At 39.8% G+C, this 5,634-nt stretch overlaps 1 pseudogene; it reads left to right on the top strand.

Annotated features, from left to right (window-relative positions):
• Nucleotides 1–1,450: 1,450 nt before the first annotated feature.
• On the top strand, nucleotides 1,451–1,705 carry LOC131752795 (SNRPN upstream reading frame protein-like; annotated as a pseudogene).
• The last annotated feature ends 3,929 nt before the right edge of the window (nucleotides 1,706–5,634 follow it).

A 5,634-nucleotide genomic window follows, 5' to 3' on the forward strand; every position in this document is an offset into this window, starting at 1 on the left:
TCACCAAATGCACTCATAAAGTGGGGTTAATCACACTTGCCTATTATAGTGGACAGCTATTGCTTTTGTCTTAATCTTCAGATAAAAGCATTTGAATCTCCTCTGAGGAATACAACTTCCCTACTCAATCCATGGTGTTACAAATACAGATGTTCTCATCCCCAACTCCCAAGATGGGCACATACATCAGGACTGATGGAACCAGAGCCCAGACTCATGCTGTCCTTGGTCTTTGGTGCCCTGCCCCATCCTTCTATGCAGCAATGGATTTTGCCCCCAGGCCAAGTTGGAAACATCATCTCTGAAGAAATTTAGTCAGTGTATGTGGTGTATTCATGCAATAGTAATTCAGAGTAGAGGTTGGCACACCAGAGAGGACCCAATTTGCATTGGCATTTAGAGAGAGGCCCAGACTGACTACCTGCCCCCAGCACCCTAAAGTAAATCCTATCATACACATTCCTATTGACAAACACAAAATCTAGCTCTAATTTTGGAGCTGAACAAAGGAAACCTCACTGAAGCCACCTATATCAACTGGACTTGTCCTTGATTCACAAGTAAATGAGTAAAAGACCATGTGTTGGTAGGAAATTCTGTACCTCAAGTTTATTTGGAGAACAACCAAAATAAATATCAAAATAACTGACTTAGACAGTGGAAATATAAATAATTCATAAAACATAAGAAGTTACAAGGAATTCTCATCAATGTCCAAAAAGAGAAGATAATGTATTCATTTAAACCAAAAGAGACTACTATGAAAAAAGAGCAGTTGGAAAACAATGAAGAGTTCATGGAGATTAAAAGTATAATCACCGGGGCTTCCTGGGTGGCGCAGTGGTTGGGAGTCCGCCTGCTGATGCAGGGGACACGGGTTCGTGCCCCAGTCTGGGAAGATCCCACATGCCGTGGAGCAGCTGGGCCTGTGAGCCACGGCCGCTGAGCCTGCGCGTCCAGAGCAAAAAAAAAAAAAAAAAAGTATAATCACCAAAATAAAAAAATAACTCTAAGGAATGCAAGGAAAAAATCAAGAAAATCTCCTGGAATATAGAGGAAAAAGACCAGAGACAGAAAACATGAGGGAAAAAATGTCAAGAGGAGTAGAGCAACTAAAAGAACCAATCAATACCTGTCCAACAGGAGTTTCAGGAATAGAGAACAGAGAAAAAATTTTTAAATAATAGAAGAACATACCCCAGAGTTGACATAAGATATAAAAATTCAGATTGAAAGGGCTTACTAAGTATAGAACAGGATGAGTTTGTAAAAGAAAAAAAGATTCATTCTGAAATTTCAGAACAGGTATAAAGAGAACACACCAAAAGCTTTGTGGGGGGCAGGTTAGGGGAAACAGGTTACTAAAAACAAGTAACAATTTCAGGGATTCCATTGACACATGGGATGCAAGAAAGCAATGGGGTAGAGCAGAGCAGACCAGCTGTGGGAGATGCTTGACATTCCAGCCATAGAAGTGGCCACTGGTGGAGTGGAGCAGTCCAGGGACCACTGACACCTGAGACGTATGATAGACCAGCACATGCCAAAGGTAGAAGTCCAAGTAAAATGTTGAAGGAACAGCCTCATTGAGCAACCAAGAGTGTCAGTCGTACCCAGTGCAATCTAGCAGCTGTAAATATCTGTAGTGGATTTCCAGGTGAAACTAAGACAGGTATTCTTAGCTGAGACACCAAGAGGTGGTTAAAGCAGTACTGGAACATCAAGATAGCTTATTCCAAGTGAAAAATCAGCCAATGTAATAAAGATATTATCCAGGAAAAAAAAAAGAAAAGCAAGCAAGAAAGCAATGAAGTAATGCTTTCAAACAACTAGGAAAAAATATTTTGAGCATAAAATTCTATATGCAGGCACACTATCAACCAAGTGTGAAAGTGAAATGAAGACATTTCATACATGCAAAGACTTGGAATGGTTCTCATGTATCTCTTCCGAAAAAAGTTGAAAAGTACCAAAATACACTTTAGCAACACCAAAGAGGAATCCCATGACAAAGGATGACACAGGATCTAAGAAACAGCAGAAGAAACCCACAAAGGCCATAAAAAGAAATAATGGGGATAGATTTGTGCAATGTGACAATAAAATAGTCTGTTTAAAAGTAAGCATTTCAGGGCTTCCATGGTGGCGCAGTGGTTGAGAGCCCGCCTGCCGATGCAGGGGACACGGGTTCGTGGCCTGGTCCTGGAAGATCCCACATGCCGTGGAGCGGATGGGCCCGTGAGCTATAGCTGCTGAGTCTGCGCGTCCGGAGCCTGTGCTCCACAACGGGAGAGGCCACAACAGTGAGAGGCCCGCGTACCGCAAAAAAAAAAAAAAAAAAAAAAAAAAAAAAGTAAGCATTCTGGACTTCCCTGGTGGCACAGTGGTTAAGAATCCGCCTGCTAATGTAGGGGACACAGGTTCAAGCCTTCATCTTGGAAGATCCCACATGCTGCAGAGCAACTAAGCCTGTGAGACACAACTACTGAGCCTGTGCTCTAGAGTCTGCGAGCCACAACTACTGAGCCCGCATGCCACAACTACTAAAGGCCATGTGCCTAGAGCCCGTGCCCTGCAACAAGAGAAGCCACCATGATGAGAAGCCCACACACTGAAACGAAGAGTAGCCCCTGCTTGCCCCAAGTAGAGAAAGCCCACACACAGCAACAAAGACCCAGCACAGCCAAAAATAAAATAAACAATTTATAAAATAAAAATAAAATTTAAAAAATAAAAGTATCCATTCCAAAAACAGTATAAATAAAAACTGGGATAATTATGAAACATTTTCTCTTTCAACAAGAGAAAAAGAGGGACAATTACAGACTCTGAAAATTGTGGTCCATACATGCAGTAAGCTAAGACAAGGCATTCATTTGAGAAATGGATAAACTGTAAGAAAAGAATATCCATTTCAATTTGTTACAGGAAATTCTCAGAGTAGCACAGGTTTAGGAACACAAAATTACAACTCCTCTATGGATTCAATCATCCCACCTAGATCTGTAACAAACAAAGTTACATAATCATAATACTATAAATGCTATTATTTGGACTTGAATTTCATAATGAACTTATAAATGAAGTATGGAAAATTCAATTATAATTACAAAAAATGTAAGTGTTGTTAAAAACTAACTATGCAAAATGAATTACAAAGTTGAAAAGATTTCTGGTTTCTGGTCAGGAATATAAGGTGCTTGAAAATCATCACTTCATCCTAACAACAAACAAAAAGCTGAACAAACTGAAAATCAACAGCTCTTCTTAGATCCGTCAGAGAATTGAGGTCACAAGGCAAACTGCTGTCCTCAAAATTGGAGAGACAGACAGGCAGATAGAATCACAATTTACTGGAGGAGACACCTACATGGAAACCAGACCACATTCTTTAATCCAGGACATCCAGACCAGTTTTCAACAAAAAGTTACAAGGCAAATGAAAAGGCAAACAACACAGTTTGAAGAGATGGAGCAAGCATCAGAATCAAATTCAGATACATCAGGGATGTTGGAATTATCAGACCAAGTATTTAAAACAGCTATGATTAATATGCTAAGACCCCTAATGGATAAAGTAGACAACATGCAAGAATAGATGGGTAAGAAGAAAGATGGAAATTCTAAAAAGGAATCGAAAAGAAATCTAGAGATCAAAAACAGAAATGAAGAATGTGATAGCTTCTGATAGGCTTTGGTGGGCTCGTTAGTAGGCTGGACATGGCTGAGGAGGAAGCATGAGGATATGTCAATAAAAACTTCCAAAACTGAAAAGCAAAGAGAAAAAAGACTGAAAAAATGGAACAGAATATTCAAGATCCATGGGACAACTACAGAAGGCATAACATAGGTATTCCTTTTGGGAATGTCAGAAAGATAATTTCCTCAAATTAATATTAGACACCAAACCACACATCCAGGAAGCTCAAAGAATAATAAGCAGGATAAATGTCCCCCAAATTACACACAGGCATATGATATTCAAACTGCAAAAAATCAAAGATAAAAAAATTTTGAATGAGGCCAGAGGGGGAAAATATCTCACCTATAGAGGAACAAAGATAAGAACTAACATCTGACTTCTCAAAAACTGTGCAAGTAAGCAGAGAGTGGAGGGACTTACCTGGTGGTGCAGTGGTTAAGAATCCGCCTGCCAATTTAGGACACACAGGTTCGATCCCTGGTCCAGGAAGATACCACATGCCATGGAGTAACTAAGCCCGTGTGCCACAACTACTGAAGCCCACGTGCCTAGAGCTTGTGCGCTGCAACAAAAGAAGCCACCACAATGAGAAGCCCGTGCACCACAAGGAAGAGTAGCTCCCGCTCGCTGCAACTAGAGAAAGCCCATGCGCAGCAACTAAGACCCAACGCAGCCAAAAAATAATTAATTAATTATTTTAAAAAAAGAAGAGAGTAGAGTGAAATATTTAAAGTGTTGAAGAGAAAGAAACATTAACCTAGAATTCTGCATCCTGACAAATTATCATTCAAAAGTGAAGGAGAAATAAAGACTTTCTCAGACAAAAATTGAGAGAATTTGTTGCCAATAGACCTGCCTTGTCAGAAATGTTAAAGGAAGTTCTTCAGAGAGAAGGAAAATTATATAGGTCGGAAACTCAGATTTACATAAAGAAAAGAACATTAGGGCTTCCCTGGTGGTGCAGTGGTTGAGAATCCGCCTGCCGATGCAGGGGACATGGGTTCATGCCCTGGTCCGGGAGGATCCCACGTGCCGCAGAGTGGCTGGGCCTGTGGGCCATGGCCGCTGAGCCTCCGCGTCCGGAGCCTGTGCTCCGCAACGGGAGAGGCCACAACAGTGAGAGGCCCGCGTACCGCAAAAAAAAAAAAAAGAAAAGAAAAGAAAGAAAGAAAAGAACATTAGAGGAAGAATAAGCAAAGGTAAAATAAAACTTTTTGCTAAATCTTAGCTGATCTAACAGATAAAAGTTTGTTCAAAATTATAAAAGCAACAATGTATTCTATGATTTTAGCAAAATGAAAAGAAACTGGGAGGCAGAGACAGAATGAAGTTAAGAGAAGTGTAGGGGCACTAATTTCCTCATCTTACCTAGGAGAGAATCAGATCGTTGATGGATCAAGAAAAAAGAGGTTAAGTATATTTTTGTAAGCTAAATAGTAACTTATAAAATAATCAAAATTGCATGAAAGGGTAGGGAACTGAGAAGTGTTAAGTGGGCTAAACTCCATATCTTTCATGGAAGGCAGTCAAGAGTATACCTGACAGTTGATAAACCAAATAATAGAGACATAGAATACTATTTAGAATTCTAGATATGTCCATAAGGAGGACCAAAACCAGAAATGGTCCAAAGTGGTTAACTCCAAGGCATGGACTCACAGTTGTGGGCTGGAGAGTAGAAAGCAGAGACTTTCTCTTGTCAATTTATACACTTCTAAATTAGAGGTTGAATTTTTATTTGCATGACCATGTCTGCTATTTAAATATTAACAAAAAGTAGAATTCTACATAGGAAACCTATAGGATAACATTTCAGAGGAAAATCCATGGCAATAATTATATTATTATTTTGCAAGAAAGACTGAAAATAGGTGGTCAAGATTTCAACTCAAGAAACCAGAAAAAGGAAAACAAATAAGCCCAAAGAAAGT

This window comes from Kogia breviceps, chromosome 3 (genome assembly GCF_026419965.1).
Source record: "Kogia breviceps isolate mKogBre1 chromosome 3, mKogBre1 haplotype 1, whole genome shotgun sequence".
NCBI lineage: Eukaryota > Metazoa > Chordata > Mammalia > Artiodactyla > Physeteridae > Kogia > Kogia breviceps.